Source organism: Diabrotica virgifera, chromosome 9 (genome assembly GCF_917563875.1).
Source record: "Diabrotica virgifera virgifera chromosome 9, PGI_DIABVI_V3a".
In the NCBI taxonomy this organism is placed as follows: Eukaryota; Metazoa; Arthropoda; class Insecta; order Coleoptera; family Chrysomelidae; genus Diabrotica; species Diabrotica virgifera.
In genome coordinates, this window is record NC_065451.1 from 196,312,563 (window position 1) to 196,326,624 (window position 14,062).

Consider the following 14,062-nt stretch of genomic DNA (forward strand, 5'->3'; position numbering starts at 1 on the left):
GATTTTCTTCTATGAGGCAAATTCACAGTTATTCTCTGAATTGCTAATAAAATAATTTCTGCTGCAAATTTACCTGACTCTCATTAGCACTAAAATTCCAGCTGTTACTTAATATACCATTTACTAAGAAATGTCGTCGATATAGAACCGGCTGACCTACATCCGAACTATTTCGATCAAGTAGAGAAAGGAACTTCAAATACTCGATTGATATCATCTATGTGACATTTAGCTGCATGTTGTTGACTAAATTAATAGAAACTTGATATTTAACGGTTTTGTTTACTTCTTCATATACTGGGTGATCTACAAGATGCATATTTTCGAGCAAGTTACTTCATGACTTTTCGAGTTATTTGCAGTTTTTGTTGACAAACAAAACAATTTTTGTCTAAAAACTACTAAATGAATTATAATTGGGAAAGAAATTCTTTGTAAAAGGTATAATTTTTTTTTATTAAAATCCATTAAAAGGGCTACATCACAACAAAACGTTTTCGATTTTTATAAAAAATCATCATCAGTGTTCGATAAACTGGATGCTAGCTGAGCCACAAAAGAAAAATATCCGGGTAAAAACCCTTTACATATAATATAGATGCCTTAAAAGTGCATACTTTAATAAAAAGCCCTGTGATGGTCACATGGCAACCAGGATAATGCCCTAAGGTAATGTATAGAGATTTCCCAACACGTGGGGTCCAAATTGAGTTGATTACATTTCAATGACTTAATGGCAACTTAAATCTGTATCTCTGAAATTGGGAAATCTCTATAAATTACCTTAGGGCATTATCCTGGTTGCCATGTGACCATCACAGGGCTTTTTATTGAAGTATGCACTTTTAAGGCATCTATATTATATGTAAAGGGTTGTTACCCGGATATTTTTCTTTTGTGGCTCATCTAGCATCCAGTTTATCGAACACTGATGATGATTTTTTATAAAAATCGAAAACGTTTTGTTGTGATGTAGGCCTTTTAAGGGATTTTAATAAAAAAAAAATTTTATACCTTTTACAAAGGATTTCTTTCCAATTTTGTGATTGATGGTATACAGCCAACTACAGGAAAAACTATTTTCTTTTCCTTGTGGATTTTGAATTGTAATTCTACAAAAATCTTTATAATCTTTAAACCTTCACGTACCTACAAGCAAGAATATTTTGACAAGAATAAATCGTTTCTATCTCGCTGAAACAGCATTGTTTCAGAGGTTAACAATACCGTTGAAAAATTTGCCAAGAATCACAAACAACGACTTATTCGACAAGTCAATGTTGAGGCCATCCTGGTCCTTAACAACACGGATCTGGCTAGAAGACTCAAGAGGAAGAAACCCTTCGAATTAGGTGAAAAGCAAAGTATAATGAAAGTGATGGTACAGGTTAATATTTGGGCAATAAATTAACAGAACCTAAGAGATACTAGTGAGTTTACCCTTTGTTTCAAGGTTTCAATAATGATTTAGGCTAGAAAAAAGTTGCTCATCGATTATATTGTTTGGTCAGATTGTAATGTTCTCAAGCATCTTAGTGGTCTTTATTAAAAAAGAGTAAAATACATAAATATTAATACCATTTATTGGTCTGTAGTGTATGCTGCAATTTTTGTCGACTTAACAATGTTTACAAGGCTATCAAGTATTTTAAATACTAAGAGGTATTTTGAAACAGATTAAAATGAACATTTAATCAAATGTTTTCACATTGTTGAGAATTAGGAGCTCTTGTATTAATTTTAATGTATGTATTAATCTTATAAAAATAATAAAAAATATATCCATAGACTAGAGCCTATCAAAACAATGACCATTTGGTAAACTATTATTATTCGATCAATAAACAAAAAAGCTTTAAACCAAAGAAGCCACATTCTTTTTGTACACCGTAAACAGAGATTAAAGATAACAATCGGTTCTTCGTATGCTTCTGAAAATATTTTTGGAAAATTATAATGTATTTAATATCTAATTTACATGGTCGTATTGACACGCACAACCGCACTTACCAGATACGCGGGTCCAGCAGCATCTTCGAGAGTCTTAAAGAAAAGCCCAAGACCTTATATACGTTCTCAGCACGCAACCCAGACGTCTGAGTACTGATTAACGATGTGCTTGGGCTCCATGCGGCTACTTTTTGTTTTACAGCGGACTTTCTGCCAAGCCTTTATACCATTGGCATTAGCGACTCGATCAGGAGGGTATATACAATAATTCATTATATAAAATTGACTATACAAAAGAAATTTTGTTGAAAAAAAAAGAAGAAAATCATTCTTTTATTTTCTGTAAATGTTCCATAACAAATAATACACGTAAATAAAGAACGACAAAGACTCGGATGGAGCGGTAACTTGTGCTATTCTGATGAAAGACAACATAAATGTTTATGGTGTCTTTCAGCGGCATACCATGGACCGCACGTCGCACAAATAATTCAATATTAGCCGAACTTAACATAAAAACTAGACTCAGCACAACTATCAACCAAAATATACTGAGATATTTTGGACATATAACTAGAAGAAGAGAAGGCATGGAACGAATGATAGTTGAAGGCAACGTAGAGGGCAGAAGATCCAGAGGAAGATCTCCATTACGATGGTCGGACCAAATAAAGGACATGACTGGTTACTTAGGGCCGGTATTTCCAACCTCACTTAAGCTAAAGCTTACTTTAAGCCTTTGCTTAAGCTTAGATGCCTGTATTTCCACTTCAATTTGAGGCTTAAGCCTAGGCTTAAACCAAATAATTTTAAGCTCGCGCGGGAGTTGGTTTAAGCCTTTGCTTAAAATTTGTTCTGTTTTTTGAGGTTATTTCTATAGATTATTAATTGTAGATAAGATTTCTGCTTGTGATCTGTGATGTTGGCAGGATATTGTTTTTTGTTTTTCGTTCGACTGCCGCCAAATTTTTGCTAGTTCATTTAGCGTTACCCAGGGTGCACCACATGGAGGCGAACTAGCATTACACCCCTGCTGCTCTAACAGCAGCATATGATACTGTTTGGAGACAGGGATTAATATATAAACTGGCCCGCATTATCCCCTGCAGAAAGATAATTAACCTCATTGACAACATGCTGACCAACAGAGCCTTCCAGGTTATAATGGGAAAGGAGACGAGTAGACAGATGAAACTTAACAATGGTCTTCCACAGAGTTCTGTCCTTGCCCCTTTACTTTTCAGCCTCTATATTGCTGACATGCCTGAAACCGAATCTCGGAAGTTTGGATATGCTGACGACTGGACCCTTGCAACAAGCCACCAATCTTTAGAAACTACAGAAATCACTCTCACGAATGACTTATCCATCCTCAGCGAATACCTTAAGAAATGGAGACTACAGCCAAGTACTACAAAAACTGAAGTATCAGCTTTTCATCTAAACAACAAGTTGGCAAACAGAGAATTGCGAGTGTATTTTAATAACAAGCTGTTAAAACACAATAAATACCCGAAATACCTTGGGGTTACTCTAGACAGAACGCTCACATTCAGAGAACACCTGACGAAAACAGCAGCAAAATTGAAAACACGCAACAATATAATACAGAAACTCTGCGGCACTACATGGGGGTCCACAGCATCAACATTAAGATACTCTGCTCTTGGCCTGATATATCCGGTGGCAGAATACTGTGCTCCAGTGTGGCTAAATAGCAGGCATACCCACCTGGTCGACACCCAACTAAACCGTACTATGCGTATGATAACAGGCACAATTAAGCCCACCCCTACAATGTGGCTACCTACCCTTAGTAATATAGCACCACCCAACCTACGCCGCGAACATGCATTGGTTAAAGAATATAACAAAATAATGGACAGTCACCAGCTTCTAGTCCACAACGACATCCCCGATATTCTTGGAAACCGTCTCCGATCCAGGTTACCCCCTCTACAATCTGCTCAAGCGCTGCAGCAATCCAACTTTGACTTAAATACCCGATGGAGAGAAGATTGGGAAAGTAGGACAGATCCGCATTACCATAGTCTACCGGACATCATAGGGAAACCTGGCGAATTTGAACGTCCCCGTAAGATTTGGGCAGCCCTTAATCGAATTCGAACAAACTGTGGAAGATGCGCCGACTCCCTCCACAGATGGAGTAAGCTCCCCTCGCCTTCTTGTGACTGCGGCGCTGCAAGACAGACGATCAGTCACATTGTTCAGGACTGCCCACGCAGAGCATACACAGGCGACCCTATAGACTTTGTAATGGCAACCGAAGGGTCAATCGAATATATAAAAAAATTGGACATCTGTTTGTGATGCATTGTATAATGCATAAATCTAAATATATTCTGTGATATACTTAAGCCATACGCTAAATAAAATAAATTAATTATAGAGTTGTTTTGAAAACCAACTGTAGGTTATTAGCAGGTATTGAATGAAACGAGTCATAAAATCGAAACAAACAATAAACAATACAAATGACAACACCTGCTATTTTCTTCCGATAGCTACTATTGGTAGAGATTAATGGAAATTCTCATAGGCGCATATAAACTTATTAATACACACATTTAAATCAATTGTTGGTGGTCAAATAGCTCAAAAAACGATAACAAAGGAACGATGGATAAATAATATAGGTAATAACAAGATATAAGGTAAAAATAAGGTACTTACAATCGTTAATTAGGACACGTCGACCAAGTCACCATTTTTACGTCTTTTCTCGTGGGCCGTCTAAATGTTTCTCATCGATGTCGAAGGGAGAACAGAATTCCTGGTTTTCACGTGATTAGTCCTTTTGCCCGCGGCCCAGATGTGCATTCGAAAATATGCAAGCGAGGAACCACGTGCGTCGACAAGGGTAAAAAAAGGGACATGATTTCGAACTATTTACACAACAAATCAATTGTATGGAATTTCCAACACCAACTTTTAAGTAATAACGTTATTATTGGATTATTAAATAATAATCTATTAATTTATTAATCGTAATAACGATTATTAAAATTCTTACTACTTTTGGAAGGTGTAGGCACATGAAAATTGTTTATTTCTACAATGCTTGGTAGGTATATTTATTTTACAAAAATAAACTTTGACTCCAATTTGACATTTTAAGGAATACTTTCTTTCTTTCTCCCCTTCCTTATACCCTTTCAGGTGTCGGATTTGGGTTTAATTTAGCTACATATTCACCCATCTCTTCCATTCTTTTCGGTCCTGTGCTATTAGTTTCATTTCTTCTAGCGTTTTCTGTTTGATTTTTCCTGCTTCTACTATTTGCTGTATCCATTTTTTCTTCGGCCTGCCTTTTTTCTTTTTTGTAATATTCCTTGTTTCGTGAATTTTCCTTGCTAGTCTACTAGGTTTCATTCTCATCAGATGTCCATACCAGTTTAATTGCCTCTTTATTATTTTATTCATTATTGGTTCCTGTTTAGTTATCCCTCTTATTGTCTCATTTCTTATTCTATCCCATTTGGTCTTTCCGGCTATAGCACGTAAATGTCTCATCTCAATTGCATTTATCCTACTATTATGCTTTTTCTGTTAAAGTCCAATTTTCGCTTGTATACAGTATCGTCGGTATCACAATCGTATTATATATTTTAATTTTTGTTTCGTGGGACAATTCTTTTTTCCTCAGAATTGGCGCTAGTGCGTAGTACAGTTTATTTGATTTTTTAGTTCTGTTTGTTATTTCGAGGTCTATTTTCCCATCATTGGTAATAATACTTCCAAGATAATCATATGCTGTAACTATTTCCAGTTGAGTATTTTTGCATTTTATAATTACTTCATTTTCTTCCTTTTCGCCGATGACCATTATTTTACTTTTCTCGATGTTTATTTCCATTTTTAATTTCTCTATTTCTTCTGTCCATATATTTATGAGTTTTTGCATTTTTGTCACGGAATCTGCTATAAGGACTATGTCATCCGCATACAATAGGGCTTCTATTTTTATTGGCTGTAATCTTTGGTATCCTATTGTTGTCTGTATTTGGTTCGTCCTTTCTCCAGTATTTCTAGTCAATTCATTCATGACTATTATGAATAGTAGCGGACTAAGACTGTCTCCTTGCTTGATACCTCTTTCCCAATTGAATTCTTCAGATCTTTCTCCTGCTATCTGTACACGTCCTTTTACTACTCCGTATATATTTTCAATTATCTTTATCAGTGTACTTGGTACTTTCATGTTCTGCAAGCATTTCCATATAATTTGTCTTTCTATAGAGTCGAATGCTGCCCTTAGATCTATGAATGCTAGAATGAGCTTTCCCCCCGAGTCAATACTTCTTTCTATTATATTTCTAATGATGTAAATGTTATCGTTTGTCTGTCTTTCTGGTCTAAACGCTGCTTGTTCTTCTCCCAGTTCTTTTTCTACCTCTTGTCTTAGCCTCTTCTCTACTATTTTCGTGTATATTTTAAAACATACCGATGATAAACATATTGCTCTATAATTTTCGCAGTTGACGTGTTCTCCCTTTTTGTATATTGGCACTATAAGGTTACTTTGCCAGTCTTTTGGGATTTGCTGCTTTTCCCATGCCTCTTTGTATATTTTCAACAACCAGTTTATCCCTTCTTCTCCCATGTACTTGACCATTTCCGGGTCTATGTCATCATCCCCTCCAGCTTTACCTATTTTTACGTTTGATACTTCCAATATTACTTCTTCTCTATTTATTTGCTCTAATTCTTTGTTCTCGTTATCTTGATATGTTTCATTTCTATCATCTATTATTGCATTTCTAAATTTGTTTTCGTAGTACTCTTTCCATACTTTAGCTATTTGTTCTGGAGTTGTTTGGATTTGGTTTGTTGTATCCCTTACTGCTGTTATTTCTTTATGTTTTCCTTTCTTCATATGTCTGATTGTTGTCCAGAAGCTTCTATTATTTGTTACATAGTTTTGTTGGAATACATATATCCAATAAACAAAATTACAAAGACTGATCTATTGCTTATGCAAAATAACAATAAAAATATAACCAGAGAAAATATAGACAATAAACTAAAAACACATGTACCATGTACACAAAATTAAGTGAAGTAAAAATAACATTGATACAGATGACAAGATAAAATTAAATGTCAACAGTAGTGGTTTTTACCTCAGAACAGTTAGCTCTGGCACTTTGACGTATTCAGAGGTACCAAACCAATTAACTTTACAGCTGAGCATCAGTTTAGTGATGGAAGAGTGATGAAGAGAATGATGGAAATACGGCACTCAGCTTAAGCTTTTCCGTAACTTTTGACACAGGCTTAGCTAAGCAAATGCTTAAGTAGCTATTGAAATACCGGCCCTTATTCTCCGAAGCAAAACAACACGCATAGGAGAGAGAGAATTGGACAGAAATAGTCAAACGACTTGCATGACCACTACATCCTTACGAAGGAGAACAGATAGAGGAGGAGGAGGTCTTTCAGCCATGATATTTGTCGTCTACCGGGACCCCTTTTCCTTCGATTTGACTCTCCATAATCAGCTGCAACAACTCGTACTTATCCTTCCTGAGTATATGCTCCAAATTTGATGTCTTACTTCTTTTAACGGTGGACAAAAGTTCTCTATCTCCTTCCATTATGTGCAACACTATTTCGTTTGTAATGATCGGTCCAGAGTATTTTCAAAATTCTCCTAAAAAGCCACATTAACAGTACAAGCGTCGGCACCATAAAGAAGAATAGAGTGGATATGACATTTTACCATTCGATATAGGATGGTATTGAGTCTTTGGTTACTCAGAAATTTTCTCATCTTCAAAAAGGCTGCTGTTGATTATCTAATCTTGATCGAATTTCTGATTACGGATTTACCTCTTCCGTAATCCAGACTCCTACTAAGTATTTCATTTTGTTCATTTGTATAATATGTTCATTGTTTATCTGGATCCTTGTTGTCACTTTACCACTCTTACTGATAACGATATGGCTTTTGTTTTCTTTGTATTTATTGTTAAACCAAACTGTTGCACAGTATCACAAATTGTGTTTAGTAGCGTCTGCAGCTCTTTCTTACTTTCAGCGATAATGACTGTATCGTCGGCATAACGAATGTTATTTATATTTTCAAATTTATCTTGATCCCTTTCTCTTCTGTAGAGTTTTCAAGTGCTTGTGAAAATAACTCTTCTTGTGTCCATGAAAAGATCAGATAATTCGTTAACTTTTTTATGTAAAATATAATAATGATCATATATTTTCTGCAATTCCTGCACTTCAATGCATGTATCCATCATCCACATTTCTTGGCCTCTTTTATTTTGTTCCTTATTAATTTATGTTTTTCTCGGTATTTATCTGGGTTTTTGTTTCTAAATTTTCTTCGTTGTTCCATAATTTCCAGTATTTCTTGAGACATCCTTCTTTCTTTTGTGAGTTTATTTCTATGTCTTTATAACAGAATCTTTGATTTTGCTCCACATAATGTTCACATTGACAGTGTTTTTTATTTCTACTGTAATATTAAGTGTACTAATATAAGAATTATTTTATGATACCCCTGGCAACGAACCGCCCGTGGTCACTATAGATTGCTTCTTGATTGGATATTTATGATCTCTTTATACCTTTGTCTTTCTCGAGGTATCGGCATGATGAAGGACTACTAACTGTTTTTGGCATTCCTCTTGTTAAATTTCTTCGGTAGATATTGTTAATTAACTTTTCTCCTGTAGAGATAACTATTTAAATAATTTTTTGTTGTGGTGATGGCCGTTTAAGATGGCTGTCAGATAGTCTTGTTAGTGTTAGTTAACTAAAGCTAGAGAAAATTATACTGTATTAATCTTGATGATAATGATAGGAAACTATTCAGAAGCGCCATTAATAAGCGTAAGGTACGACTGGCATAAAAAAAAGTATATTAGTCTATGCTTGATAATTTCAAGTAAATGTTAGCCAGCGTTAGAATAAGAAAATGACAATGTAAATGCATGATAATGGAAGAAATTTTATTAATGGATGATTTGAATATTGAAAAATATGTACTAGATATTGTAGATATGCAGATTACCCCAGTTAGTGTCCATTTATTACTAGCACAACCACACAGCTGGATCAATATGACCATAATATAGGTTTTAGAATCTGTTTATACAAAAGTATTTTGTTGTAGATTGACTTGGTGGATTGTATTCCCAATAGCCAATACATTTTTTATACTTGAAGTTGAGCTGTTATCTTTTCTTTTTAACATAGGCCCTCCAGCGTCGCTTAGCTTCTAACATAATTCCAAAATATTTTGCAGTATCGGCATATGGTATCTGAGTATTATTAATTTACATTAACAGGAATGTGTTGTTTTTTCTTGTTTGTAAAATTAATCTACACTGACCTAATTTTCTTTAATTTAATTCGCCAGCATTTAATCCAGTTGGGTAAGTCTGTTAACAGAGGTTTGTAGTTTTCTTCTTGCTTCTTCACGATCTTCACCTACGGCCAACACGGCAATATTATCCACCAAAGTAGTTATTGTGCTATGATCTAATTCAGGGATATCACTAGTGTATAATAGGTACAGGACTGGTCCTATCACACTCCATTGTGGTACACCTTCATTGATTTTTTTTAATTCCGAGTAGGCTTCTTGCTCTACCTCAAAAATGTATGATTCCAATAGATACTTATGTGTATTTACTTGGCAAAATCCTGCTTAATTTATATTTAAGTCCTTCGTGCCACACTTTATCAAAAGCTTTTGCACCACGTCTAGGAAGACAGGAGCAAACTTTATTTACTCCTAGTGATCTCTCTATTATATTCGTTATTCTATGGACTTGGCCGATAGTTGAAGAATGACTTTCTCGAAACCCAAATTGGTATGATGGAATTAAATCCTCAGCATATAGGAAAGGTTTCAGCCTTTTCAGCAATAGCTTCTCGTATAGCTTTGAAATTACAGGCAGTAAAGAAATGGGCTTCTACGATGATACTGTATTTGGTCGCTTTCCAAGTTTAAGGATCAGTATGACCTCGGCTACTTTCCATATCTTGGGAATATAATATCTTAATATGAACGAAGCATTATAAGATATGTCAGCCTTTCTATTGCTTTTCTAGGGATTTACTAATACTAAAATGAAAACTTTTTGGCTGTCACTGCATTATATTAGTTTCTAAATTTTAATTTTCTGCTCATAAGTTTCACATTAAACTTCGAGAAAATTAACTTTTTAATCATAAAATTTCATAAATCATTTGCGTTATAGCTAACAATAATCTGACGCTTTATACTCGTAAAATTTTTTAATACTGCTTGTTAGCACGAACATTTGAGTAGCGTGTAAAATGTCTTGAAAACATACATATTATATTGTATTATTAAAATTGTTGTAAAAGTTGTAAATGGGTCGTTTGGTCTCATATATCTTTCTATACAGCTACTTAAAAGATCTTGTGTGTGACACGACATCTATGTGGCACGGTGTATTCCAAAAGATATAAATTTCTAAGAAAACTTCTAAGACAATTCTGCTGAGAAGATTAATTCCGTACGCAGAAGAAATACCTAATAGGTGATTACTAGTGCGACATTTTAACTAAACTTTTAACACTATGAAGGCCATATGGTATCACTATGTGATACCAGTTTGTGATATCAGATTGGTTTAAGAATAAAGAAAACAAAAACTATATTTATCAGTAACAGGGGAAAGTCATAAGAAGAATCCAGATAACAAATGAAGATATTAAACAAGAGGACAAAATGAAATACTTTGGAGTCTGGAAATACATTGGAACCCCGATAAACCGGAAGCCCGGCTAACCCGGACCGATTTTCATCAGACAAAACAAACATTTTTTCAGTTTGACTAAGTTTTTGACCAAGAAATGACCAATACTGTATACAACTGTACGTAATTTAGATTGTCCATAGGTATTTCATGTTTTCGCAATTATGATGGAGTTTACCTGTAAATATACACTGTTTTATTCATTTTTACCATATTCTCCGGCTAACCCGGATTTTCGATAACCCGGATCGTCCGCGGTCCCGATTAATCCGACTTATCGAGGATTCACTGTACTGAAGATCTGAATCCGAAATCAGAATTTCGATCAAGAATAAAGCAATCAAGGGCAGCCCCTTTGAAGATGCCGAAATTTCTGAATAACCAAGGACTCAATCCGCAAATCTGATATTGGATGGTAAAATGTTATATCCACTCTCTTCTTTTTTATGGTGCCAAATCTTGGACTGTTAATGTTGACCTAATGAGAAAGCTGGAAGCTTTTGAGATTTAGGAAAATTTTGAAAATACCATGGATCGATCATGTAACGAACGAAATGGTGTTGCACATAGAAGAAGAGCCAGAGAACTTTTGACCATCGGCACCGTTTCAAAAGAGAAAGACAGCACAGACATATTGTATGCAGGCGCGGATACAGGGGGGTGGGGGATCAACGGGTCCATGGATCCCCCTATTGTATTTAGTCTATAAGTAATTTTTTATTATTTATTATTTTTTTCTGTTAACTCTAAACTTTAAGCCATCAGTACAATACTAAATTACACGACAACCGCTTCCAAAGAATTGAAAGAAATTATAAAATCTAATAAAACACCCTTCTCTGAAAAAATAATCTGCAGGCGCAGATTTGGGTACCGGTGGAACCATAAACATCGGAAATATTTTTCTCAATTCAAAGAATAACAAAAATGATATTTTAAAATGCAAATACATTACACTTGGTATAAACCTTATCTCATGAAAAGTCACGTTTCAAATTTGCGATACAATAAAGATATAAAAATTTGTATTTTACTAGATAATCCATGCGTACCTACCCATTGATGGTAAAAAGGTTAATCTTTATAGTAAAGAACTACCAGTGAGATTAATAGTCGTGAATTGTCTATCAATCCTTTGAGATAAGTCTGCCCCCCCCCTATTATGAATTTCGAGATCCGCGCCTGATTGTATGGATATGTGATCCGAATGGGGGACGAAAGATTGCCTAAAACATCTATGATGTGGCAACCCCCAGAAAAGAAAAAACGAGGAAGACCACCACAGAGCTGGAATTTGGGAGTTAATGAAGAAATCTAAATGAAGACCTAACTCAAGACAGAATACAGTGGCGTTTGGGAGTCGGACAACGTCGTAAAACGTTATGAAACCGAATATATTGTTATATTTCTATTTGATATGAAAATTAAATTTTGATAATTATAAACAGAGTTCAATTTAATATAAAATATTTTCAATTTTCTCAACCACGGGCATATAAATTTAGAACAACCTGTATACAACAAATTGTTATATTTAATTTTAAGAAGTGATTAGAATAAGCGCACGAAACTCGGAACAATGTGCTTAGATAAACAAAGTGAATGACGCGTACCATTATCGTTCTTCTCGGAAGGTCGATCATTAGCCTATGCTAAATAAAACTCAGTGAAATATATGATAGTTCATTATCGTTTTTCGCGGAAGGTTTCGATCATTAGCCTATGCTAAATAAGACTCATTTGAAAGAGAGAATAGGTCATTAAAATTTGTAAATAGTTAGAAAGTATTTTAGAATGGGAATTAAATATTTTCTTTTGAAATCCATTAAGCATATTTAGAAAGATTAAAAATTGGTTTTGAGGAATATTACGAATGAGAGTTGGTGGTGGAAGATTGATTTGTGAATCTGGAAGGGATATTTAGAAAGTAGGGGAATGGATGACAAAGTGAGATCAGAATGTTTTGAGCTGTCGAGAAGTGAAGTCGAGTAGTAGACGGTAGTGTTCGAGGAGTGAGATAGCCGGTGTAGTTCCGTGAGTGTGGAGTATCTATCGTGGAACGAGAAGTAGGCCAGGTCGAGAGTAAAAGAACCTCCTTGAGCCCAGAGTGTCCCGGTAGCTGATAGCAGTTTCGAAAAAGGTAGAACACAGCATCACGACAAAAGCAGGAACGAGAGCTATTCGAGCTAGTTTTTCAAAGGAGAACATCACTGGAAGCCAGGACGAGGTTTGATCGCAGCCAAGGATAGCAGGAAAGGGTTTTGTGTGAGGACATTTTCAGTTCACCAGGAAAAGGTCAGTCTCATTTGTTTGGACATGAATGTATGGGTTTTTCGTATTAAATTCCACATAAAAAATTGAATAACATAATCAATAATATCAGAAAAGCTTCATCAAACTTAAATAGAGTTGTTCCTAATAACTCCTAATAGTTAAATGTTAATAAAAACTTTCAATTGAAAACCAAAAGGAAATAAGATTCCCATTTGTAAATGTTATGTTTAAGAATAATAAGAAATAGCAAATATCAAGCATTGATTGCCTTTTAAATAAAATAAAAAATATTTTGATTATAATTGTAACCCATATGTGTATTTTTTTTACTCTTTTCTTTTCTATCCCGATTAGGAACCATTAAGAAATATTTAGAAGCCACGGAAGTAAGTAATTAATTTATAATTCGCCCTGAGATTGAAAACATATTGATATGTGATCTGGTTAATTAATTGGATTAGTATTAATACATTGATTAAATTAAGTAACATATAAGAATATTATCTCATATCAATAATCAAGATCACATCAATATATATAAGACATCATATTTGGGGCACATACTTAGAAGTGATAAGTACTAGTTGATGCAGCTATTAAGGATAAAATCGAAGGAAAAAGGGGTTCTGGTAGACGACAAAATATTTTGGCTGAAAAACATTCGCGACTGGATCGGGTTAAACACAGACGCTTTTGAGAAAAGCAGAAGATAAAGACGAATTTGCAATGCTTATATAGCCAACCTTTGTTAGTGGAGTAGCCACTAGGAGTGGCACTAGAAGAAGAAGAGTAAAACATTGTCGACTATGCCAGTGAAGAGACGCTCAGTGACTGCAAAACATTGTACCCAGAGATTTCAGAAAAAATTATAGTCATTTTAGCCAAATCATATTAAGACTTATATTGGGGATGATTTGTATTAAAAAACATCTAACGAGCATTAATAAAAATGTTTATGATTAAGAAACACTTTAATCACGTTGTTTATTTGTTCAGTGGCACTCACAATATACGTAGTTACAAAATGTTGAATTTTATGACATTGCAGGAAAATTGAGACGTTTTTT

General features: G+C 34.7%; 1 protein-coding gene across 1 annotated transcript in view; it reads left to right on the forward strand.

Moving 5' to 3' along the window:
* The window catches only part of LOC126891998 (epidermal growth factor receptor), a 135,154-nt gene that overhangs the window by 40,280 nt on the left and 80,812 nt on the right, over window positions 1-14,062 (forward strand). The window lies entirely within an intron of this gene.